This window comes from Pelophylax lessonae (genome assembly GCF_965119305.1).
Source record: "Pelophylax lessonae genome assembly, chromosome: 11".
Taxonomy (NCBI): domain Eukaryota; kingdom Metazoa; phylum Chordata; class Amphibia; order Anura; family Ranidae; genus Pelophylax; species Pelophylax lessonae.
The window spans coordinates 44,391,847-44,419,346 of record NC_138778.1 but is presented as its reverse complement, the minus strand read 5'-3'; the positions used below and the strand labels follow the sequence as shown (position 1 = coordinate 44,419,346).

Below are 27,500 nucleotides of genomic sequence, written 5' to 3'. Positions count from 1 at the left end.
GATTCTGATGTAAGGAGGGATGCTTATGGGGGCCCTGATGTAAGTGGGCCTCTGGTGTAAGGGTGGACTTTGATGGGGACCCTGACGTAAGGGTAGATTCTGATGGGAACTTTTATGTAAGTTGGTCTCTGATTAGGAATTGTTTTGATGTGCGAATATTTGTATAATATAAAATGTGGCCCTTAAACCGAAAAGTTCGGAGGACCCTGGACTAAAAGATAATAAGGCGTGGAATTTCAATTGAATAGAGGGGCACACAGCAAGTAACAGGATGATATTGGGATGAGAGGAAGATAAAACTAATGTGAATTAAAGTAGATAAATAAAATAAAATAAACTGTGGTTGGAGTTTGTGGTTTCATGGACCCATGAGCAGCTATACCTTCAGCCTCTCCTACAGTTATTTCCTAGCTAACAATGTATGAGGAATTTACAACTCTAGAAAAACTTTTTTTTTGCAGTTTTGGGGGAAGAGCTAGAACACCTGTAAGCTTTTATTGCCAACTGTGTCCTTATAGAAAAGAATGATCCAGTTTGCTCGTCTCTATCCTGCCCCCCTCCGCTACACAAATATCCTTCTTTTTTCCATGTATTTACTTTCTTTTTCATGAAATAGCTTTTGGCCAAGGCAAATTATGTCCCTGTAAGTAAGTGTCCCTGCTGCCTCCGGGGATACGTGACATGCATATCCCAAGAGGCACCGGGAGCACAAAGCTCATTCTATTCACTAAAGTGGGGGGGGGGGGGGATGCCTAGCGGCGCATCATCAGGAGGCTACTCCTTAACCTGGAAGAGCCAGCAGCCTCCTGATAACGTCATGGGGAAAATGGTGGTGCTTGACCCGAGCAACGTCTGTAGAGAAGAGGACCTCAGCCAGACAACGCTGGATCCGCTGGGTGGGTGAATATCTGAACTGAGGACAACCCTACATCAGGTAAGCAGGAAATTTTTTTTAAAAAATACGGGGAAGGGTTAAGTTCCACTTAACTCAGTTGTCACAGGAACATGTATCCTCATTGGAAGATTGTTCCTCTACTTTGGTTTCTGTAGCAACTGAAAAATTTGCCTCTTTACCACTTTGCATCCTATTACCACAGTCACCATGACAAGTTATAAGTTTGGATCCTCCCACTGAGGGTAAAAAAAAAAAGCAACAAAGGCCTGACAAAGTGATTTAAGAGGTTATTTTTTATAAAATAACAAACATGTTATACTTACCGGTGCTTTGCAATGCGTTTGCATGGAGAACCTCCTCTTCTGGGGTCCCCTGCTTGGCTGCTTCTGATCTTGTCTGCTCCTCTTCTCCAAGTGCCCCCATAGCAAGCCCCTTGCTATGGGGACACTTGATCGGGCTCAATCCTGAGCTAGGAGGTGCGTCTATAGGTGCGTCTATAGAGCCAGGCTCCGCCCCGCCATCCACTTCCTCTTCCAAGGCTTTGACTGACAGCAGCAGGAGCCAATGGCTCCCGCTGCTGCCAAGTCTCCTGTGAAAAGCGGAGAAAATCAGATAGGCACAGCGCTGGATCAAGATCAGGCTCAGGTAAATGTTTAAGAAGGGCCTAAGGGGTGGGGAGAGCAACTTCTGAAAGGTTTTTTACTCTAATGCAGAGAATGCATTAGGATTAAAAAAAAAAAAAAAATCTGGCCTTTAGAACCTGATTCATTCTAGAACCTGTTATATCCAGAATTGGAAGGGAAAAAAAAAGTTTTGGGTGGAGTTCTATATTACTTAATTCAAGGTCTTGATTTTTAAATCACTAGATTGTTTAATTCTCTATATGGATATACTGTATTGTATGACCACCTATTAATATGTTAACATGTATGACACCTATTAATATGTTGCAGGATGGGGAATGCTCAAGTAACGTCACACCACTGTTAAAGATTGATGCTGGTGAAGTTCTGGCAGTCAGCTCTAATGTACAGCGCCATCCACAATACAGAGACTTTGGACACAGACTGGATGAGAAAGGTTAGTTTTGCTGTTATTTTATAGTAATGCTATAAAAAAAAAAAAAAGAAATGCTATGCATTGCTAATATTGACATATGATATATATCTATTACCTAAAGGGTAACTCCGCTTTTGGGCAGAAAATAATATTGCAATAGAAAAATAAATATCATATACAAATGTGACAAAAGTCCTATTGTAATTTATTGTTATTAAAAATTATTTTTTATTTTCAATCTGCAGCGATGTAACTTTCTTCAAAATGTTGTGCAATGTGGCAACCTGGATGCCCCCAGAGATGTCATTTCCTGTTTGTGTGCTTGGCTTACTGATTTTCCCAGAAGTCTGAACTAAGCTACAAGTCAAATTTTAGGCATCCTTTGCAACTAAAATGTTAGTTTTGGTCAGATGCTCCCTAAGGGTTAATCACTTCTAAAGGAATGCAGACCCTGCATTTCCCTCATTAGAACACTGAAAGTGCATCAGCTGAATAATAATAAAAAGTTATTCCCATTCAGAATCTGTCCCGCACCAAACATAATGTGACAAAAAGCTTTTCCTTCAGAGCAGAAACAGATAGGACTCGGCAACAACATTTGTTAAAAATCCTTGCAATGTACATGGATCACCGAGAGGGGATTGTTTTTGGTCTCAGTAAAAGTGGAGTTACTTGTTAACCACTTGCCTGCTGGGCAATTTTAACCCCTTCCTGTCCAGGCCAATTGTCAGCTTTCAGCGCTGTTGCACTTTGAATGACTATTGCGTGGTAATGTAGCACTGTATCCATGAGACATTTTTTTCACACTAATAGAGCTTTCCTTTGGTGGTATTTAGTCACCATTTTTTTGTCATTTTATTTTTTGCTAAACAAATAAAAAACAAAATACCGAAAATGTTGAGAAAAAACAAATGTTTTCTTAGTTTCTCTTATAACATTTTGCAAATAGGTAATGTTTCTTCTTCACTGTTGTGTGCTGATGAGGCTGCACTGATGGGTACTCATGAGGCAGCACTGATGGGCACTGATAGGCTGCACTGATGGGTATTGATGAGGCAGCACTGGTGGGCACCGATGAGGAGGCACTAAAATGCGGCACTGAAGGGCACTGATAGGTGGCACTGATGAGGAGGCACAGATTGGCAGCACTGATGGGCACTAATGAGGCAACACTGGTGGGCACTGATTAGGAGGTGCTAGGTGCAATAAATAAATAACTGCAATATTAAATCAATATATGTACATCCACTAAATTGTGAGCTGAATAGTAACTGCAATTTTTAAGACAATATACACATCAACTGAATAATAAATATCCAATACAATATTCCAATGTAATAAATAAATAGTGCATAAATTAGTGATGAATAATTATAAGTGCAAGTGTCCCATACGGGTTAATTCAAGTCCATAAATAAAGTGACTGTAGTGATCAGAGTTTAAAATAATTTTTCTTTGTGCAAAATATGCTCATCTGATACAATCAAAGTGCAGGTGCTCAGTGTGGATCTTATCCAATCCGCCTTGTGATATGTATGTGGCACAGGTTCCTCTCCACCGTGGTATGGGTAAAGTTGGGTAACTTACTGGATGTAGTGGGTCTTATATGCCTTATAGCACTAAGACCACTGATGCTTGTATGGCCCCCAAGGCCAGGGTAGGTTCCCCTGCTCCGATGTTAGGGTAATGGTAGATCTCTCCTTTCCTCTCCACGCATCAGTATAGGGCCAGGGTATAAAAATAAATACTCCGGTTTGTGTAGTACGTATGATTAAAATAGTTTATTTCCCATTCATGGGTAAATAATAAAAGCAAGTAGGTATGCGGTAATCGTGACAATGTAAGCTACCTCTGAAGACGTCACAGGAAGTGACGAAACGCGTAAGGTTGGAACGCACAGCGTAATGCCAGCAGAGCAGGTGGAACGCAAGCCGGAATCTCCGCTTGCCACTCTGCATGTAGCGTGTATTAGCTTTCATTGTCACGATAATGCCACTTGCCACCTTCACACTTGCCGTTTACCGGCTCCCTCCCAGGAATGCTGATAATCAGCAAGTGTGTTTATATTGTGATCAGCTGTGATTGGACACAGCTGATCCCATGGTAAAGAGCTGCTTTGATTGGCTTTGATCTTAAGGACACAGCGATCACAGAGCATGCAAAGTGCATGCCGCAGGGGCGCAATCACGGAAGCACATCAATGACGTCCTCCCAGAACTGGCCGACCATCATTTTGCTATAGCCCGGTCAGAATGTGGTTAAAGATATTATCAAGAAGATGCGTTTATCTATATAAAGAATATTTGCTGCAGTATTTTAATGCTTAGTCAGAGAAAGATGCAGCAGATGACATGAACAGTGTGCCAACCAAGCGAATATCTGACTGCACGCACAATGTGGGTGGTCGCACTTGATGCTTGTTGGGGTTTTTCAGACATTACTGCACTACTGAACAATAGTAGAAGGGATGAGGCCCCAAATTGGAACCAATGTGTGGTTAGCAAAGTACCCCTTAAAAAGATGCTTTCAAGTGGATTCTTCAGGTCAATATTTTTAGAAACAGGTTAAAACACACCATTGATGCATTTTGTGAATCTTTGGTGACCACTTTGTCAGGAAAAGATGAACAGTACACTTTAATGGGTGGGATTTGTGTGTATTCCTTCAGCTCAGGGTATACTGTATTGTCCGGATTTGATACCCATTAGAGTTTACTGTAAATGTTTTCCTCACAAAGTGGCCACAAAAGAGTCACAAAACACATTGATGGTGTGTTCTCACCTGTTCTTATGATCAATAAATATTGACCTTTCTAAAAAATCCACTTTAAAGCACCTTTGTATTTAACGGGTGCCTCTGCTGACAACACAGTGGTTCCATTTGGGGGCCTTATAACCTCTACCAACGTATCACCAAATCTACTATTTCCCTACTATATGCATGGACACCTAGTTAGTTACTTTAGAAGTTCATTTATTAAAGTGGTAGTAAACTCTGAAAAAAAACAAAAAAAAAACTTTTTATGAAAGACTTAATTATGAAAGACTTACCTTGAAATGAAGCCCTCCAGTGGTAAACTGCCACTGCTGCAGAGTTCCATCTTCACCCGGCCTTCCTTCCGGGTTTGTGGGCTGTGGCTCCTTGAATGACCAGGCTGCGATTACGTCACCCCGCACTCTGAAGGAACCAGCACGGGTATGCCGTTCCTTCAGAGCCTATGTACCGGTGATGTCACTGGCTGCCAACCAAGCGACTATCTCCTATGCAGTGCAAGTTTAGGAGATATTAATTTAACCTACAGGCAAGCTTTATTATAAGCTTACCTGTAGAATAAAATCACAATGTGGAGTTTAATACCACTTTAAGTAGATTTTTTCATTTAATATTTTCCCTAGGCCTAAAGAGGCCCTACCTTCATAAAATGTCTAAGTGGGCACCCCCCTTCAAACCTACTTTAAAAGCAAGAAAAGGAAATGTATCCCCCTGTTTAGACATAATAGAACATTTTAATGTACATAATAAACACATACTAATGCAGGGAAAAGAGGACTTACAATTTACTGGTAAAGGTATTGCACTAGGTTTACCTGCAGGCTGTGCTGCTTGCAAAATCCGAAATTATAGATTTTGGACCTAGAAGTGAGAATAATGATAGACAGTTCAATGGTGGCAATTAAGAGGTGTTCCCATTAACCCTACTGGGTTTTTATATTTTATTTGTATTCCAAATAATGCAGCAGGAGGAGCTGGATTACACATATTTGTTTGGGAACACCCAAAACTCCAAAGTGCATGGGAGCATATGCAGGAACTTTGGCAGGGAGTGTTCATTACTGGAATATCCAGGACATGTAGAAAGCCACTGGTTGACTAATCCCAGCAGGCTCCACCTAAAACAAAAGCATTACTTTTGGGTTACCGGCCTTTTAAAATGCACACTTTCTCTCACCTTTTTATGGATTAAACTTCCTATTCACCTACTCCTTTCTTACAAATGATAAATAAGTAGTATATTGGTATACTAATAAGCCTATGTCTGTAAAAGAAAGATTCCCAACACTAAGCATTTCTCAACTTTTGTTTTCACGGTTGGTCATGGCACTCTTTAAAAGTATGCAAAATCTCGAGGCAACCCGGGCGTAAATGTTACGTACCATCAATGGGAAACCTGAGCCTAGGACAATGCATACGAACACCTTGATGAAATTAACTTAACATCAGAGATCCCCCCCATCAAGTCAGAGTCCCTCTCCTCCAGTCTCCCTCTTCATCACATCAGCAGTGTCTACCCCATCATAGATTCTTTTCATCACCTTAGAAGTACCACCCTTCTCATTAGAGGCCTCCTTATCAATCAGAGCCCCCCCCCCCCCCTGCCATCACAGACCAACCTTACTCTGGCAGCAAAGCAGAGATCGGGAGGCGGAGAAGGTTTGGAGATATATAAAACTCTGGTCCGACCACATCTGGAGTATTCTGTCCAGTTCTGGTGGCCAGTCCTCAGAAGGGATGTATTGGAGCTTGAGAGAGTACAGAAAAGGGCAACAAAGCTTATTAGGGGATTAGAGGACCTTAATTATGAAGAGCCTTTAGAAGCACTAGATTTATTCTCCTTGGAGAAGAGACATGTGAGAGGGGACACGATAGCGATTTACAAATACCTCAACAGTGATCAGAGCATAGAAAAAAAAATATTCAGTCACAAAGAATGCATGAGGACATGAGGTCATACAATGCTTTTAGAGGAGAAGAGATTTAACCTCAGGCTACGCAGGGGGTTCTTTACTGTAAGGGCTACTTACATTTCCCTGCCACAAATGGTAGTAACTGCAGGAAGTTTGGCTACTTTTAAAAGACTCTTGGACGTACATTTCAAGGATCTAAACATTCAGGGGTATGAGAAATTAATATGTCCACACACACCTACACAGGTTGAACTGGATGGACTATTGTCTTTATTCAACCTCCCCTACTATGTAACTATGTAAAGTGCACTCTTTCCTCTATGCTGGGGATGGACCTGCATACTGCCTACTGTGGATCAGCATCATGTGTTGCCATGGTGTGGGAGGGACACCATACATCTTGGCCCCAGAGGTTCAGTGGTTGTTACTGTGCTGGTAGCAGCCCACATCATGAAGCTGATTCAAGGCAAACTGCGTCCAGTGCTGGCAGCACTCCAGGAGAACCCAAACAGCACCCCAGGGTGCCACAACACGCCAGCTGAGAGATTCTGCTCTAAAACAAGGATTGCCTTGCAAAAAAAGATTATATCAATGCATAGTTGATGGTATATCTGGTATTGGTTGGTACATTTATTTTTTTGGAAATCCCTAGTGATTTCATAAACAAAGAAGAATATGTTCCTGTTCTCTACAGTAATTTGCGTGATGTAACAAATACAACATACAAAATGTACGTCAATGTAAGCGTTCCCAAAATCCCATCTAACTATGTCACGTCATGCCACTGTCATGCTATGAAACAGGTATGTCACTCCCTGAGAAAGCTGTACACGTGTTTAGGGATAATTAGCTTTTAATTGCCTTTTAACATCACTGTAAGCTGCAAGGCGTTTAGAACTGTTATTACTTTTTAAATAGCCTAAACAATAAATCTCTCTTTTCGGATATCTGTCATTTCAGAACTATTAATTCTTTTGTTCCAATTGTTACTTGATTTTGTACTTAGCCTATATCCAAAAAAGCCAGTAATGAGCAACTGTTTTTTAAATGATGCCCCTATATCACATATTTAAAGCAGAACTCTGGTTTCAATTTAAGCGTCCCACCCCCTCTGCACTTTTTTTTTTTTTTTTATGGTGGAATATCTTTTATTATTTTCACAATAAAGACATGAAGTCTATCAAACATGCAAAAGAAAAACAAATGTAAATTTGTACAGGTCAAAGAAGCAGAGGTAACAGAATGCCAGGGTGGTTAACTGACAATTCACAATAAAGCTCACTGAACATGATACAACAGGGGAAGGGTGGGTAGGGAAAAATAGGGGATCTAGTTCAGGGGATAACAGGTTCTGGTAGTGGGCATTCCAGTAGCTAAATATTCTAAGAAGCAGGGTCATCGAAGACACGTGTTATCCCTTCAAGAAACTGCAGGAGGTCATTTCGTCCAAAAAAATAAAATAAAATAAAATGGAGGAAAGAAAATTAGATAGTTCAGGTAAGGGATAAATTGGCTAGGAGTCTAAGGAGACCAGCTTCTTCTTCTTCTTCTTCCGAAGAGGGATAATGGTCCCAGACCAGCCAAAGTGTCTTACATTTTTTTCATGATTCAGTCTCCCCCAACGAAAGCTCCTCCATCAGCATATTATCATTCATGATGTTGACCCATTGAGAAATGGAAGGAGTAGAAGAAGACTTCCAGTAGGAGGAGTGCAACTGACAGGCAGCAAAAAAGAAAATATCTCAGCAAACTTGATTTTTGAGATTTAACAGACTCTGCACTTTTTTTTATTGAAATATACTTTTTCCAAGGGTCTTCTGGCTGGTTCGGTATCATCACAGGTCCTTCTTCTCTGGTGGCAGAAGTGAGCAGTCTGTACTGTTGCAGAGAAGGGCACTCATCTAATAAACATTTAATTACTTGGAATTCAGCACAAACTTTTTATGTTTGTTTCTATAGGAATGTTACATGGGGTATTTTTGTCAATTTACAGAACACTACCCTGTCAATTTAGCTTAAAACGATATCATCCATACAATCCATTACATAATGGAGGTGTAATTTATTTTTTATGAATATGTTTTTTAATTTGTTTTTCTGCCTGCTTGTAACCTCTGTGAGATCTCGAATCTCTCCTTTTACACCTCACTTCCTTTTATTTGGAAAAAGCAGGTCACGTTAGTTGTGATCGAGTTCACTGCTCTTTGCACACTACATCCCATAGTCCATAGTCCATCTAAGGAGCAATAGAGGGTGACTACGTTCCTACATACAGTGGGACCATGAAGGAAGAACATAGCCACCCTCTAATAGGAAGTAGGATCTTAGCAGCAAAACAAAAAAGGAGATTTGGAGGAGGCTGAGAGCAATAGAAGGTACTTTGAGTTAAGAATACATACAACCAGAGTTAAGTGCCACTTAAAATTAGATAGTTCAGGTAAGGGATAAATTGGCTAGGAGTCTAAGGAGACCAGCTTCTTCAGGGACTCCGAAGAGGGATAATGGTCCCAGAACAGCCAAAGGGTCTTACATTTTTTTCATGATTCAGTCTCCCCCAACGAAAACTCCTCCATCAGAATATTATCATTCATGATGTTGACCCATTGAGTAATGGAAGGAGTAGAAGAGGACTTCCAGCAGGAGGAGTGCAACTGACGGGCAGCAGAAAGAAAATATCTCAGCAAACTTGATTTTTGAGATTTAATGGACTGCACTTTTTTTTATTGAAATATACTTTTTCCAAGGGTCTTCTGGCTGGTTCGGTATCATCACAGGTCCTTCTTCTCTGGTGGCAGAGGTGAGCAGTCTGTACTTTTGCAGAGAAGGGCACTCATCTAATAACAAACATTTAATTACTTTTTATGTTTGTTTCTATAGGAATGTTACATGGGGTATTTTTGTCAATTTGCAGAACACTACCCTGTCAATTTAGCTTAAAACGATATCATCCATACAATCCATTACTTAATGGAGGTGTAATTTATTTTTTATGAATATGTTTTTTAATTTGTTTTTTAATTTGTTTTTCTGCCTGCTTATAACCTATGTGAGCTCTCGAATATCTCCTTTTACACCTCACTTCCTTTTATTTGGAAAAAGCAGGTCACGTTAGTTGTGATCGAGTTCACTGCCCTTTGCAGACTACAAATCCCATAGTCCATCTAACGAGCAATAGAGGGTGACTACGTTCCTACATACAGTGGGACCATGAAGAAAGAACATAGCCACCCTCTAATAGGAAGTAGGATCTTAGCAGCAAAAGAAAAAAGGAGATTTGGAGGAGGCTGAGAGCAATAGAAGGTACTTCGAATTAAGAATAAATAGAACCAGAGTTAAGTGCCACTTTAAAGAGTAAATTCACCAAAGTAAAAGTCAACAGATACAAATACAGTAGCTATAAAAAAAAAAAAAAACACATACTTAACAGCCAAAAGAAATAGTCCAGTGCAATCTTCCAACCCGAAGTCTGCACCACTGTTTTTGTTCCCATGTCACCATCTTGGATTCCGAAGCCAGCTGTGACTTCCTGATCACTCACAGCAAGCCCTCTACCGCACGGGTGGGAAATCCGCCAACTAGATGACACTGACAGGCTTCCTGAGATGTGTGACATGAGTCATCTGTGATAAGTGGGGCGGAGGGGAGCGGACAGAGGAAACATCATCCTTGTCTAGGCAATGTAAGAAGAAATGGGAGCAAGTATGAGCTGAAAAAGTTACTTTCCATCCAAAAAAAAAAAAATTTTAATTTATAAAAAGGAGGGAGTAGGGTTTGGATTATGTATTATGTCAAATGTGGTCTGCTTTAAATTAAAAGAAATCTGAAATAAAACACAACTGTTTATCCCTCCCAAACTTTTGAACATTTTTTATTATTGTGAACATACATTCTCTGTACAAGGCTGAAACTAAGAGGAAAACTCAAATTCCATTTTACTTCTTGTCTCCTTATTTTACAATAAATATTGGATAGGATTAATGATTACAGAGCTGCATTATTTAATTTATCGACTTAATCAATTGTATTTGCCAAAGGCTCTGTTTTAAATAAAAAAAAGCTGTTTAATAGAGCTATTTGTAACAGGAATTGGTCTTTTTCTACATTCCTAATAAGGAATGTTCGTTCTCCTGTTGATCCTTGTGGAATAGGTCTGTTAGTTGGGTTATAGCAACATTTAGAAATATCTTATCTAAATCATACTGCAAATAAAAATGAGGTCTTGCCATTCCCCCTCCCACATAGATATTCACAGTGTATTGGAGGACAGTGTGAAGGATCATCCCCCTGTACGTGAATGCGATGTTCTAGACAAGATGGTTGGATTGAGGAATGGGATCCAGGGACACTACAATTCCTGCTACCTAGATACAACCCTTTTCAGGTAAGGTCCTCAAAATAATCCTTAAAGCTAAATTTCCGGGTATGGAACCTTTACATAGTTACAGAATGTATGTAGAATACCTGTGGGATTCCCGTAGAAGAAAAATGTAGCAGGCACCGATACCCCAGTGATCTCCACTAGCTTCCAGTTCCCATGCCAAGAGGCTGCCCTGCTACAATGTGAATAGAAAAGGTCGCCCCCCCCTCTTTGTGTGGGCGCCATTCAGCGCTTGGGCAAGGGGTGGGCAAAAGGGTTGGCTGCCCTGGGCACTGCGGTATAATTTGAGGTAGGGGAGCAACTTGTGGTGATGGGGGGGGGGGTGATTTGTGTTGGGAGGGGGAATTTGGAGGGTGGCAGGGGGCAAGAATTTTCTAGGATGGGAAATTAGGGGGATGTGCTAGGAATCGTGATTTGGGGGGATTTGTGTTGGGACGGGGAAGAGGATTTGTGCTGGGGGGGGGGGAATTTGGGGGTTTGTGCTAGAAAAGGTGATATGGTAGCGGGAATTTGTGCTAGGAGATGACTTTTTTTATTTTATTTGGGAGGGGGAATTTGTGCTAGTAGGGATGATTGGTGGTATTTATGCCAGGAGGGGAAATTTGGGGGGGGGGGGGGATTTTTACTAGGAGGAGAAATTTGAGGGGTAGGGGATTTGTGCTAGGAGGGGTGATTTTTTATTTGGGGGGGATTTAGAGAGAGAGAAAAAGAGAGGAGAATTTGAGCGTGGAGGGGGCATAGGGGGGCAGATGTGTACTGGGAGGAGGGGGAATTAGTGCTTAGGGGTAGACATGCAGATTAGTGCTCGCTTTTTTTGGGGGGGGGTGTTTGCTGACTAATGCTCATGCGTTTTGGGGGGCGCAGTTTGGTATGTTTGCCCTGGGCTCTAGATGACCTTGTCCGGGCACTGATGCAATTCATTGAACATTTTGCATTTTGTCAATGAATGTACAGCATTCTATGATTGGACGTGGTGGAGAGGGGGGGTGATGATATCACAATCTCCACATCATACAATCAGAGAACCTTTTGCTTTAATTGAGAAAATGCAAAATGTCTGTGAATGGCACCCATGCCAAGTGGGCGATCTCCTGTGTTCGGTAAGCAGCAGAGCAGCCACTCGGTGCTTACCAGTACTGGGACAGGGTAATCCGGCGCCTGGGGCAAGAAACCAGAATTGCGCCCCTTCCTCCACTGTTAATACATGCAGTAGAATGGGTGTACCACGCTGCATCCATTTTTTTGCCCCCCTTGGCTTCACTGCACCCAGGCCAACTGCTCCTCCTGCCCAACCCTTGTCCCATCGCTTGGTGCTTACTACTACATTGATTTTCAGCTTTGGGTGGGATTCCACAGGAATGGCTGAACCAATGTAACTACAGTATGTCAAACTAACCTTGCCTGGAATTCATTTTTAATACTCAAAACCCTTACAAACCATAAGCTGTGAATCCCAAAAATATATATTTTCTTTTCACAGCCTGTTTGCTTTCTCCTCTGTCCTGGATCCCATCTTACGCTCTCCAGATGTTTGTGATGCCAAAGTACAACGTATCCTAAGGGAGGACATTGTGAACCCGCTCAGAAGGTGAGTTTGTGTTTACAGGTGCACAGATCTAGTTGTAATATTTCGGAAGCTCATTTGGGTCTTTGGGACAATTCCAGTAAGTCAACCCAAAGCTTTACAACTCATTAGAATGCTTTACAATGAAACTATAAATATACAAATTGTGTAGCGCTAATATAATTGGCGTGTGAAGCCAAAAAATGTAAATAATAACACTCAATTATTATAGATATCACTCAATAAAAAGCAGTGAAAAATCTCTCATATGAAAAAGTTCAATAGTGAAAATATTCCAATAGAAAGGAATGTGCTCAAAAAGATTTGAGGAAAATAGCAAAAATAGTCCCAGTAAAATCCAATAAGACGATCCTTGTATCACCCGTGAGTATTTAATACAGTGAGCTGCTTACCAGACCCTTAAGGTCTTCAGGCATATAGGCAATCACAGACAAGCAGATATCATAGGCAAAAGATTCGTCAGGAACACACTTCTCATGTATGAGGCACCAGGCTCCAATGATGGTAGAATAGGGAGTTTCTCATGAGAATATAGCCCATGCATGGGCCAAGGAGAAAAGAAAGGGGCACATAGCGTGATACTGTTTAAAAATATGACACTGTTTATTAAAAGATTGCACTTACTAAATAAAAGGACAAATCGGCATGTTTTAGCATAAAACAGGGCTGCGGCGTCCCGCAGATACACTGGAAGCTCGGACCGAATGTTGGGGGCGTGGCTGCCTCACGTCTGGAACCACCCAACTAGTTTCGTCATAGGTGGACTTCTTCCGGGACTATAGTTTTTAAGTTTATCATTTTTGTGTTCTTCAGCCAGTAATTAAACAAATTCTTCAAGAAGCAGTTGCCAAGCAGCAGGAATGCAGCACACCGAGATGCTAATAATATTCTTCCTTTATTAAAATAGCCATGTTGTTCAGATATGTTTAATGCTAGGCAAAGGCATTGCGCTGTTTCTTTGACAGCTTGGTCAAAACCGTGACTGAGCTGTCACTGCCAGTCAACTACTGATGATCTGCAGCCGGTACGCCACTCTGTCCTTTTAGTTGACTATGGAAAGATCAGACTATTTTCTCTGCCCTTTACTGAAAGGTGTAATAAGCTTTTATAAGAGCACCATTTAGTTCAAGACAACGTCCATGGCAGTTGGCGATTCTTTGACAAGTATCTCATTACATGTTTTGTCATGTTGCAGGACTGGATTCGTACATGCTGAGAATGTCATGAAGCTTAGAAAACTGCTACGATGCGATTCATTTGTTACTGAAGAAAAAGGTTTGTTCTATGTTGTCTGTCATTTCTTAGAATATATCAAATAGTTGATGGTCTTATTATTCTTAATCTATTGTTTTTAGCAATTAACAAACGCCTATTTTCAGATGCTGTTGCCCTAGGCACTAGTAATAATACGGAACTAATTGATGTGCCTCATAAAATTGCCCTGATTGGCTCAAAGTTTATAACCTTGTACTCTCAGGCCAAGCCCTGCTGTGCTGGGAATTGTGGGAAGGCAATCTATAGGTAGATTTCAGGTACTTATACTAGCAGTAATTAGATAGAATAACCATACAGGTTGAGAGGGGACTAAAGCAATAAAAAAAACCCTCATTCTAAGTGCCGGTTAGGGAAGCTGCGGACCCGTTCTAATAGGAGCGACACAAGTCGCTCCGACCTAGAAAAAGGGTCCGGAGCTTCTTTGGGGCGACCCGGAGGCGACCGCCATAGACTTCAATGTTATGAATTCCGTGGCGGCCGCTCCAAGGTCGCGGCGCGCTGCTCGCACCGCGACCTCGGAGGTCGCGGTGCGAAGTAGCGTCGCTGCAATGTGAACCGGCACTTATGAGCGTGCAGCACAGTACAGCATTTTGAAAACAAAAGGTATTCACATGCCTCATTCCATCACATATCCAAAAAATAAGAGGATTATTTTTCATTTCAGGTCAATGGATGAGGCCATGCAAATCACTGGTTTACGCCCCATTGGCCTGAAGTACATCCAAGCCCGCTGATGTATAGTGCAAATATAGTTTAATATTATAGTCATTAAATTATACAGCATGCAGCTGTTTTATGGGCCATACACACTATAAGATTTTTCTGAAGACTTTTTCCTTTAGACTTACCAAAACCATATAATATGAGGTCAAACCTAAACACTTTCAATTTGTATGCAATCTGGCAGGCCCTTGCACTACATAGAAAAGGTAAATCTGAAGGAAATCTAACCACAAACGTTGGATAGTGTGTATCCAGCTTAAGGCTTTTTGGCCACCATCAGCGCAGTGTATGAAAGCCATGGCTTCTATGGAGTAGGGCCTAGAAGCCAACACAACAACATCACCATACAAGTTATTTATTTATTTATTACAGGTACTTATAAAGTGCCAACAATTTAGGCAGTGCTTTACATATATGTATTGGAGGGCTTTACAAATTTGCATTGAATGTAGGAGCCAACTAAAAAAGTTAGGAGCAAGTTTTCACTAACTAACAAATCAACACAAATGGTGTGTTTTGCTAGAGAGGTTTTTTTTTTTTTTTGGGAGGGTGCATGTGATCAGCACAGGGCCAATCAGCACTGTCCAGATAGAAAGTCAGGAGTCATGCAGCCTCATAGGACAGTCAGAGTAGAATGAAAACTCTTCCTACAAGCTTTAACCAGTGCTCAGCCAGACACTGATAGAAGTCACAAGATTGCTATATACTTCTAATGGGAAAAGGTATTTAACAGTTTGTATTTACTAAAACTTGCATTTCCATGATCTGTGTACTCTGGGAGACCAGATATAGTGAATGCAGGCTCCTGGGTTTGGTAACATTTTAACTTTTCAGCAGGTGGCAAGTATAATCTTTGATGTCTTGAACAGCAACAGGTGTCACTGCTGTTAAAAAAAAAAACTCAAGGTTTGTTGGATAGTGTGTCTCCTGCTGCAAAAATTTGGTTCTTCCCGCTGGCCACTGCGTTACACCTTTATCTTGTAATGGTGTAGTGGCTGATGGGAGGCACTACAGCATCCAGCAGGGTTCATGCTATCTGACATATCTATACCTGCTAAGGATAGTGGAGATTTCACTTACTACCCACAGAAAGGTAAGAAGTATCCAGCATTTTCTTTTACGAGTGGTTCCTGCTTAATTGTTTGAACCAGCCAACAGTAAACCTATATTTTAAAGTATAATAAATTGCTTCAGTATGACTGTGATATTGCAACATTGTAACTTGCGCTTTAAAAGACTTGTTTTTGGCAAATAATAATAATATATTAAATATAGAGATGTGTAGACTAGACACCAGAGAGAGATCTCAGTATCTTAAAGTGGTTGTAAAGGCTGAAGGTTTTTTAAACCTTTATGCATTCTATACATGAATATAAAAAACCCTCAGTGTGCCGAGGCTCTCCCGGGTCTCTCCCTCCTGATTGGCTGAGATGCAGCAGCAGGAACCACTGCTGTCAATCACCGCCAGTGAGGCGGGAGCTGGGCTGATCCGTGCTGTCTGTGTCTTATGGATGCAGAGAGCCGATTTGGGGGCAAGCACACACGAGTTCCCCCACAGCAAGCGGCTTGCTTTAGGGGCACTCGGCAAAAGGGAGAGGCCAAGAGCGCCAGCAGGGGACCCGAGAAGAGGAGGATCGAGGCTGCTCTGTGAAAAACTTTTGCACAGAGCAGGTAAGTATGACATGTTTGTTATTTTTTTTTTTATATATTGTTTTTTTTCTTTACAATCATAAATTGTGAAAATGAGCAGTAAAGCAGGGCCAGTGAGTAACTCTGCAAAGCAGGAGGCAATATGCCTTCCCATATATATCATGTTTTCAATGATTGCAAGACATTGCAAGTGTAGTCTATTTACATCATCCATACAGTATACAGCAATTTTCATTTTTATTTAAAAAACTGAACAGACTACATTTTCTTTAATCTTAAACCTAAAAGGATCAGCAGTGAAAGTGAAAGCCACCCTTCATCATGTCTACCTTGATCACCCCCATATGACCTCTCTTGTCCTCCTTTGGTGGTATCTGTGTGCTTTTAGGAAGCTCTACAAGAGCAAAGGGTACTCAGGCACTATATCCAACTCTGACCTCCATCCTGTCTACCTAGATCACCCCCATATGACCTCACTTGTCCTTCTTTGATGGTATCTGTGTGCTTTTAGGAAGCTATACAAGAGCAAAGGGTACTCAGACACTATACCCGACTCTGACCTCCATCCTGTCTACCTAGATCACCCCCATATGACCTCACTTGTCCTTCTTTGATGGTATCTGTGTGCTTTTAGGAAGCTATACAATAGCAAAGGGTACTCAGGCATTACAGTATATCCAATTCTGACCCCAAGCATGTTCGTACACTGTGTTTACAGAAGACCAGCTGAAGTCTTCAATGAAACCCAAACTTTCAAATAAATTAATTTAGCAGTCTTGGGAATGTCATGTATAGCACAGCGTTCATGTGTAATGGTCTGTGAGGATATAGGCAGTTACATTGACGACACATTTTGTGAAGAAGTGTGCTGGCAATGTGTGTCGTTTGTGGTGCCTCAAGTCAGGTGGGGGGATTTTATGGGCAGGAGTAAGGATATAGAAAAATAGTAATATATGATATAATGATATTTATTGAAAAAAAGGGAGAAAACAATTTATATACAAACACTAGAGTGTGAATGGGTAGAGGCCCATTGAGTGCCAGTGAAGAGAAGGTAGAGTGTGTTTACACGTGAAAATTTTGTGACTTCATTGTTTAGAAAACAGGACAATCCTGCACTGTTGATCCCTGTATGAGGATAGGGATTGGTTCAGAGCGGGTGTCCGATCGGTAATCCGACGCGTTTCGGCCAAGGTTAGGCCTTTATCAAGGTTGTATCACCGATTCTATAATGGTTAAGATATAATGTGTGAGTAGCTCAGTAACACTATATATATACAGAGGAATTTTTTCTTTTGATTAGTATTTTACATACACTTTTGTATCAGATTTCTTGTGAGTGTGTCTTCCCGAGATTTTCTTCAGGTGCTGCAGGAACTATATGCTGTGTGGGATAGATGGATAATTTGAGTATTGGGGCTGGGAAAAACCAGATTTAAAAATAATTATAGTAGGTAGTTGTTATTTACTTGGGATCTGAGAATTCAATTCAAAGTCCAATGGGGTCCAGGATATCGGCTAAATAGCAATATATAGCAGTAAGACCCATCTGAAAAGATATTAATTCTTGTTTGGTGTTGGTTTTATATGCCAGTACCGCATCAGTGGTGATTTTACATAAGAAGAGGTGACTTCCAAAGAAGGAAAAAACGGCTGCAAGGCCGTGGGTTCTGAGGAGGAGATAGGTTCAAGGAAAATCTTCTCCTCCAAAGAAAACTTACAGTTTGTAGGGTTGTAGGGGTTAAAACGTCCATCCGCAGCATAAGAACTCCACGATGCTTCCTCTCCCTCGGTAGGAGAGAGACTGAAGTTCCTGGAGCGTTCCCCGGCCTTAAATAGGCTGTCACGCATGCGCATAGGCGCTGTGTGAAGCCCTGTGACTGGATCCGTACACGGTCAGTGGCGCGCCTGCGTACACGACGCGGCGCATCCCTTGGCACCCTCCGGTCGTGCCACATAGGCCGCCGACACGGAGAAAGAAGCCGAGTGATCCTGTGGGGATCTGGGAGGATACCGAAGCATCGACCCTCGGTTCTGTTTGCCCCGATCTCAAGGATTCGGGGCTTTCCGTGCCGGGAGCTCCTGAAGTTTCGGGAAAGGCACCAAGAAAGGGGATTTAACATAATGATATGAAAAGTATTTTGCATAACAGAAAAAAAATACATGAAGACAAAAAAACGAGAAATGGTGGTGATACACGTTAGTGTGCTGGCAATGTTATGGTCAGTGAAGTGAAGCAGTAGAGAAGTATGCTGTGTGCACCATCTCAATTGCAGTCAGTGAAAAATGCACCATTACGTTTCCCTAGGCCTAGAGGATCATTAAATGTCTGTCATGTATTTAGAATCTATCTCATCATTGTTTTCATAGGGGTCAGCCATAATACTCAAACTTTTAATGTCAGAAAATTGCTCAACCCCAGAATCAGTCTAGACTCTAAACCAGGGGTCTCCAAACATTCTAAGCAAAGGGCCAGTTTACTGTCCTTCAGGCTTTAGGGGGGCCAGACTGTGGCTAGTGGAAGTAGAAAATGTCTGGGTATCAGTGCCCATTATTGATTTTAAATTAGAGGAATAGTGCCTCATTGCTCATATCAATGAGAAGAATAGTGCCCCATTGATGGTGTCAGTGGGGGAATGGTGCCCCAATATTGGTGTCAGTTGGTGGAATAGTGCCCCCAGATAAAGGTAAGCAAAGGGCCACATCTGGCCCATGGGCTGCAGTTTTGAAACCACTGCTTTAAATAAATTAGCCTTGATCAACTTGACTAGATTATTACTTAATAAAGTCATAAGCCTTGTTCTTTGAGGAGCCTAAGAATTTATACTGCCTCATAAACAATTGAGATGGCTTAAAGGTGTGGGTTAGCTTTAATTATATGATAATGTTAATGTGCCAGCTATTCTGTTTCAGATCCTGAAGAATTCTTAAATGCCTTATTACATGAAGTACTTGCTGTGGAACCACTGCTGAAAATACGGTAGGTCTCTAGCTTGCTTGATGGAGTTTGACTAAATATCTGTAGATCTGGCTAACTAAACTGGTCAGGTTTGCTCAATGGGGTTTGACTATATCTGTAGACCTAGATGACTGAGATTTCTTATAGGTTGCCAAGTCATCAACATATTTGGCAATACATGGTGACAAATTTGGCCTGTTAATCTGAGCATTTATTTTAGCCACTTGAAGACCAGGCATTTTCTGGCACATTTTGTAGACATGTGAAAATATATATATTTTTTTTGGCAGAAAGTTACTTAGTACCCCTACACATTATATATATTTTTAAAGCAGAGGCCCTAGAAAATAAATTGGCGGGTTTTTCAATTTTTTATGTCACACAGTATTTGCACAGCGGTTTTTCAAATGCAATTTTTTGGGGGTAAAAATACACTTTTTAAAATTTTAATGCAAAAAACACAATGCATAACCTAATTTTTTTTTTTAAATATAAAAAAAGATGTCACGCTGAGTGAATAAATACTAAAAATGCCACGCTTTAAAATTGCGCATTCCCGCGCAGCAGCAACAAACTACGTAACGTTTACTGTCCATAGGTAATGTTGAAAAGCCTTTACAGGCTACCACTTTATATCTACAAAGGAGATCCAGTGCTAGAGTTACTGCCCATAATCTGACATTCACTGTACAACCTCACGTGTGGGACCGACGGGGGAGCAGGGGCACTTTAAATAATTTTTATTATTATTATTAATTTATTTATTTTTTTACACTGTTACTTTACATTTTTTTTGTACAGTATCTCACAAAAGTGAGTACACCCTCACATTTTTGTAAATATTTTATTATATCTTTTCTTGTGACAACACTTAAGAAATTACACTTTGCTACAATGTAAAGTAGTGAATGTACAGCTTGTATAACAGTGTAAATTTGCTGTCCACTCAAAATAACTCGACACACAGCCATTATGTCTAATCTGCTGGCAACAAAAGTGAGTACACCCCTAAGTGAAAATGTCCAAATTGAGCCCAAATAGCCTTTTTCCCTTCCCATTATCATATGACTTGTTAGTATTACAAGGTCTCAGGTGTGAATGGGGAGCAGGTGTGTTAAATTTGGTGTTATCGCTTTCATTTACTCATACTGGTCACTGGAAGTTCAACATGGCACCAAATGGCAAAGAACTCTCTGAAGATCTGAAAAAAGAATTGTTGCTCTACATAAAGATGGCCTAGGCTATAAGAAGATTGCCAAGACTCTGAAACTGAGCTGCAGCACGGTGGCCAAGACCATACAGCGGTTTAATAGGACAGGTTCCACTCAGAACAGGCCTCGGCATGGTTGACGAAAGAAGTTGAGTGCACGTGCTCAGCATCATATCCAGAGGTTTTCCCTAAAGGTGGAGGAGCGCAAGGTCTCTAACATCCACCAGCTCCGTGATGTCGCCATGGAGGAGTGGAAGAGGACTCCAGTGACAACCTGAGAAGCTCTGGGGAACTCCATGCCCAAGAGGGTTAAGGCAGTGCTGGGAAAAATTGGTGGCCACACAAAATATTGACATTTTGTGCCCAATTTGGACATTTTGACTTAGCGGGTTTACTCACTTTTGTTATCAGCGGTTTAGACAGTAATGGCTGTGTGTTGAGTTATTTTGAGGGGACAGCAAATTTACACTGTTATACAAGCTGTACACTCACTACTTTACATTGTAGCAAAGTGTTATTTCTTCAGTGTTGTCACATGAAAAGATATAATAAAATAGTATCACTACGTTTTCATTCTCAGGTGGTTAAAATTTCAATCGATGTCACATGGCCTGAAAAAGTTGGAGATGGTAACATACAGTAAAATCCAACTAAAAGCATCCTATCCTTATTATAAAAGAAGAAAACAGGAAGTAAACTGTTTTTTTTGTTTCCTCCCTTAGTTTCAGTCCAATTATAGAATGTAAAATATGTAAATATAAAGCACTAAAGTGCAACAAAGTGCTAATCCAACTACTTAAATATATAAATAAATCAACAATAATATCAAAGTGAAAAAAAACATGCTATAAATAATCAATCATTAATTAATTCATCAATCAGTAATAAAGTACAAAGCTCATAATGAATCAATCAGTACTAAAGTGCAAAGTTCATAATTAATCACCACTAAAGTTCCGCTTCACAATTCTTGTGCTCAAAAGGCAGAAAAAATGTGTCTAAAAAGTCAGTGTGAGTTCAGGGAAATTCTCTTGATAAACAAGTGCACATAACATTCCAAAACATTTTGACGTTAAAGTGTGTGTTCTCTTACCGATGGAGTCCCACTAACTGGAACAGATAGAAACAGGCTCAAAAGATATGCTAAACTCCTTAGTTAATAGCAGGTTAGACAGCAAATGTCAAATGCACAAGTTCAGGTCCGGTCAAATTTTGCGGGTAATTAGTACACTCCATCATGCAAAAGGAGAACCAAAGGGAGAGAATCCACATAGCCTAATATATTAAAACAGGGATAAGACAAACTTACAATATATGTGTGCTCAGTCAAGAATTAAGGTAAACCAGCATGAAATCCTTACAGCAATTGCTCCACCACATCCACAGCTGTTTGGTCAATGGTTGACTTCACCAGGAACCCCTTTCCATCATCCACCCTCTTCCTGATCTGTAACCAATTCTGCACTCCCTTCCGACATTACAGCTCCTTTCACCTTTGAATCACATTTCACCACTGTGCACAGATTTCTTGATGGGGTTGGATCAAGACTCCTGTTCCTGCTGATAAAGTACATTGAGTTGTTGGCAGTGCTTAGGGTTGAGCCAAATGAGTCTGTGAGCGTTTACCCCCAGGATAAGGAACTGTATAGAGGGTAATGTTGCCCACAGGCCCAGGACAAGGAACTGCATGGTGGGTAATGTTGCCCAGAAGCAATATACTGAATGAACTGGTGGTGTAGCAAGGGTGGCAGCTAAAGGAAAAAAAACATTTGGACCTGCAGCACCCAGCAGGAGATGTGGGGCACATGCTGGAAGGTTCAGAGTTAGGGGTTAAAAAGGGGTTCGGTGGTAAAGGTGTTGGGTCCCAAATGATTTATAAAGAAAAACTTCCAGCTTAATAAATCTCAGTTGCTATATTATATGTTTGAGATCTAAGTGAATATGTTTTAAGGCAGTTCAGAGTTTCAGAGTTGAATAATTTGAAAGCTTTTATTGTGCATATGCAATAAAACCCCATAAAGCTATAATGGGCCAGGAAGCAGATCAGTCTTCTGGACCTATAGAAGTCAATGATGTTCTACTGCGCATGCACAGAAAGCAGGACCAGGACCCAGCATTAAGCGACAGTACTACTGAGTTGTTCCCACATATACCAGCAGTTAGCTCTTGACGCAGGAAGTCTCCCATCATTAATAACCTTTTTGCAGGTCTCTTCAGTAGATCATGAAACATATAGGGGCTACAAATAAGTTGTTAGCATCTGCGTAGACCACTGCAGGTTAGGGCAGCACGGTAAATAAATACTGATTCCACTATGGAGGTAGTGTGGAATCTTTAAGACAAAGCAAAATGGCCCCGCAGCAGGTGAGTAGGTTGCAGTGGGACACAACTTGTCACTGGCCAGGAGCCCATTACAAACAGTGGTAGAGGATCATATTCTTGAAATTATGCCAACAGCTTCTGCAGCGAGGAGCAGGAATGCAGCCTGGCCTGTCCACACCCAAATGGGAGACTTCCTAAGTGGAGGTAGTGTAGTAACCGCACTTTCCCTACTCCTCGGGACCTTTTCCCTGCTGCTATGCACTGTCCCTGCCAGATGAAGAACCTGTCCCTATGCTAAGCACTCCCAAATAGTGCGCCAAACCCAGGAGTCAGAGTCTTAATCTCTTGGCATTGACAGCACGCAAATATGTTGCCTCTCGGCGCCAAGCAGCCACATATTTACATGCAATATTGCAAAACAGGCTGTGCCGCGGGCACGCATCCTGTGCGCTCCCCACACAGTTACCAGCGGCTAACGGAAAGCTCCTGACCTTGTGACAGGAAACTTTCCGTCCATAACAGCCAGTCATGGAGGTCACATGATCATAAAACCCGCCCTGCCTCCCGGGATCTGAAACCCCTTAAAAGGCCAGAAGGTGCCAGTGCCAAGGGGCTCAATAGACATTATCCTGACCCAAGATGGCTGCTGAGGTCACGTAGGGCACCACCGTCCAATCAGACAGCTGTCCCCCTGCTGACCTCAGGAAGTCATAGAGGAACCAAGTTCTTCACAACTTCCTTTCCCCTTCTGCAATGCCACTTCGGTCGAGCACCACCTAGAGTGAGGAATACAGACTGCACATCTACATGGTGACAATAGTCGCATGTCAACTACTCAGCAGAGACACAGACAGTAGTATACTGTAAATCTGACAGAAGGTTTAACCATTCAGCTCTTTATATATATATATAAAAAATATATATACAGTATATAATCTTCTGCACTGTATAAAATGTATGTATATATATATATATATGTGTATGTATGTATGTAGCCTCCTAGGTGGGTGCTAGGAAAAAAGCATTTAATTGGCCTTGTCTGCTTATCAGATGGGCCTTGATTGTTCAGCAGGCTGTCATGTGTTCCCAGGTGTGCCTGTTGAGCTTGGGGAGTCTCCCCACTGTGTCCAATGGGGGCTCTCATTGGACAGTGGAGGAAACCTGACCAATAGCACACCAGGGCTTGTATCTATCCCAGAGGGCAGAATTTGCCACAATGCATCCTGGGAGGGGCTATAAGTCTGAGGGGAGCACATGACAGGGTGTCTTTGGCGGGAAGCAGAGTCCCAGGAGGGGGGGTGACAGCTGTCTCTCCTCCTGTCAGTGTGAGGAAAGGTGTCCTTGGTGGTCGGCCTAGAGAACAGAAGTTTGAGCTGAGCTGCAGAGAGGGATCCAGAGTGCTGAGGACCAAGTGGAGCTTCTGGGGCAGGAGTTTCTAGGAAAGCAGTGTCGTGAGTACTGTAAACTGCCCAGGGGTCTGCTTAAGATAGGGGACAACTCCGGTAGGTCAAAGGGATACAGGAGCCAGTCAACTGGGAGAGAGGGCTTAGAGAAGGGGGTGCCAGAGTCTAAGCCCTGAAGAGAAGTCTGTGAGAGAGGGTGCCAGTGTGGGCCCTGAAATGTTAAGAGTTGCAGCAATGTTTACATGTAGCTACCTCAGCCAGTAGGGCTAAAGGCAGCAGTACAAAGGACTTTGTGCTAATGTAGAGTGACAAAGTCAGTTTGGAGTTAACGGACAGCAAGTCAACGTTAATCAGCGCCAAACGGCGTTGACCGGCATTCAGCTAGCGTCAAGTCTGCGTCCATAGGCATTTTTCTCAGTTGTCCCATTATCTTGTGAATAGTTGAGCCAGAGGAGTATCCCACTCATTCCCATCCAAGTTCCTAAATAAATACAAAACCCAAAGATGCCGGACTGTTTCCTGTCTTAGTACTCACACTTGGAGAACATGCTTAAATGTTCTGTTCTTGCTAGCGGTAACACTGGCAGACCCACATCCAGCATAATGGCTGGGAATCCGGCTATATATATATATATATATATATATATATATATATACAGTATATCTACCGTATGTTAACATTTAGATTTCTTGTAATGGACTAAATTGTCATTTTGTTTCACTATTTTGCAGTTGTAATGGCAAGACTCAGGAAAGCAACAGCTATCAAATAATTGTGGGGAGAGATGGGACATTAAAAGTTCCCAGTGTCCAGACACTGCTGGAAAGATCATTTCAATCATATGAAAATCTCAAGTTTGACCAGGTAATGTCATCCGACAAAGTGTTTATTGCAGGACATTAATTTTACCATTGTCAGCTATACATTTATATTTCTAACTAAATATCAAATTTTCAAATCAGTGAGCACTTGGATATTTCCGAAACTGCAGTTCATTTATTCTTTACATCTTTACTTTGGAGACTCCAGAAGGTCATATTACTTTTCTTGATAGTGGAATTGATAAGGAACCCACTACTGCCTTCAGAATTTTCAAAGATCTCATGATACAGTATCTGGCACTGGCACAAAAAACAAATATTTGTGTCACATAAATAATGACAAATCAAGTCTTAAAGTCCCAAAATTAAAAGTACCACTTTGGAGGGAATGGAAAACTACAATCTAGTCAAATTACGTCTAGCACTTAAAGCTGAACTCCAAGATACTTTCTAGTTTTGTTCAATCCTTCTTTTTCCGAGGCATTAAAAAACAGCATTTTCCCTCTTATTTATCTGTGGAGAAAATTGTTTTAGAATAATAATGTGCCAACATCATATCCTTTCTGTCTTTGGTGCGTAATGTAATGGGGCAGAGTTGCTGGCAGTGTGCATGACAGACCAGGAGTCTCCTATGGCACTTTTCCACTGCAAGTACCGGCTCGGCTCTACTCGGCCCTGCTTGGCCCTGCTTGGCCCGGTTTGCTTCTCAACTGCTGGTACCGCATGGTACGGTGTTGGCACGGTTCGGTACGGTACGGTATAGGTTTGCTTTTCTACTAAAGTAGTACTAAAGTTAAGTGGGTGAGATAACAACGGGGTGGGTGGGATTCTCTGACCAATCAGTGGCTAGTAGTGACTGCATGCAAAGGATTGTGGGATATGGTACCGGGTATGGTACCTGTTGGAACCACAATCGAGTAGGTACTGTTTTTGAGAGCCGTACCGTTCGGTTCCATGCAGTGGAAAAGCGCCGCCGTACTGTACCGTACCGAACCGTTCCTACACTATACCATGCAGTACCAGCAGTGGAAAAGCACAAAAGCGAGCCGAACCGTTCGGTTCCATGCAGTGGAAAAGCGCCACTAGACTGTCAATCAAGATGCAATATCAGGATGGCCAGAACAGACCAGGAATCTCCTTGCCTGTCAATCAAATTAGGCTGTACAAGTGTGTTGGGCAGACGAGGAGCCCTAGCTCCCAAGGTCTCCCCATTGCAGTGAGTGGCAATGTAATTACATAGCTGCACATATAGTGGAAGGGGCTTTCACACGACTGGTGGTCCAGAGCAGGAGAAGACATATTGGACACTGGTCTTAATAACAGGAAACCAGGGACATGAACCCTATATATACATGAATCAGGGAGAGAAATTACGCAGTGGCTGCTCCAGTGTATGCAAAAAGATGAACATATTTATGCAAGGCAGAAAATGACATTTATAAATTTGCATTTACATTTCTTCTTGGAACTCAGAATGAACCCACTCCGAGGGCACAGCCTTCCTTCTGAATGCCTGTAAATTTCACCACCCTGGCATTCATCTTGTAGAGCCTGCTGTGCTACTCTGCTAAATCCCTGTTGTCACTTCTATCCTCATCTACTAAATTAACATTGAACTTCTGAAAATATGTGACTGGAGTGGAACACTCTCTGGTTTTCTTACACTGAGAGACTGAACATTCCAGAATAATATGCAAGGAGGTTAGCTAAGCTTACAGCACAATGAAAAGCATTCTAAATATGGCTGCAATGGATTACGTGTAAAGTTAACATAGAGGCCCTTGAATTGCATTAAATTATCTGCCAACCAGAACCTTTTGTTAAGTTTTGGAAAGCATGGGAAAGTTTTAAAAACCCCGTCATTTACTTTAGCTGCTATCAGGGGCTCTGTTAGAGAGATTTACCCCTACTTCCTGTCTTGCTGACAATGTTTTCCCAGACAGGAAGTAAGGGTAACAACTTTAACAGCAACACGGACATATATATATATATATATATATATATATATGTATATACATGTATGTATATATATATATATATATATGTATACATATATATATATATATATATATATATATATGTATACATATATATATATATATATATATATATATATATATACATACACACACATATATATATATATATATATATATATATATATACATACATATATATATATATATAAATAGATATATATATATACATACATATATATATATTTTTTTTAGTAGAGTAAGGCAAAGCTGGAACACCTGGCCGCTCCTTATCCTTTACTCACCTGGGCTGGTCGGGAGAAGTAAAGATCCTTTCCTCTTTTTATTTACTAATCCCCTGGATTGGTATTAGGACAAGCCTGCACCCCATGTTCTGTGGGACACAGAGATATGCTTTCACCTCTATTTTGAGTGGCGCCAAAAGCAATCTAACAGGTCAAAGCTGGAACTACCATTGAATTTTTCTTTCTACAGAATAGAAGTGTCATTCCACTTTTAAAAGTCCAGAATGTTTTTTTGTTAAGCTTGCCAGGGGTT

At 41.3% G+C, this 27,500-nt stretch overlaps 1 pseudogene across 1 annotated transcript in view; it reads left to right on the top strand.

The window, feature by feature from the left end:
* The window catches only part of LOC309566715 (ubiquitin carboxyl-terminal hydrolase CYLD-like), a 51,183-nt pseudogene that overhangs the window by 3,478 nt on the left and 20,205 nt on the right, over window positions 1–27,500 (top strand). Inside the window, exons 3-8 of the transcript XR_014226115.1 lie at window positions 1,849–1,975; window positions 10,882–11,020; window positions 12,498–12,605; window positions 13,798–13,877; window positions 19,164–19,230; window positions 24,877–25,009. The product of XR_014226115.1 is annotated as a ubiquitin carboxyl-terminal hydrolase CYLD-like (transcript). The remainder of the gene's footprint in view (window positions 1–1,848; window positions 1,976–10,881; window positions 11,021–12,497; window positions 12,606–13,797; window positions 13,878–19,163; window positions 19,231–24,876; window positions 25,010–27,500) is intronic.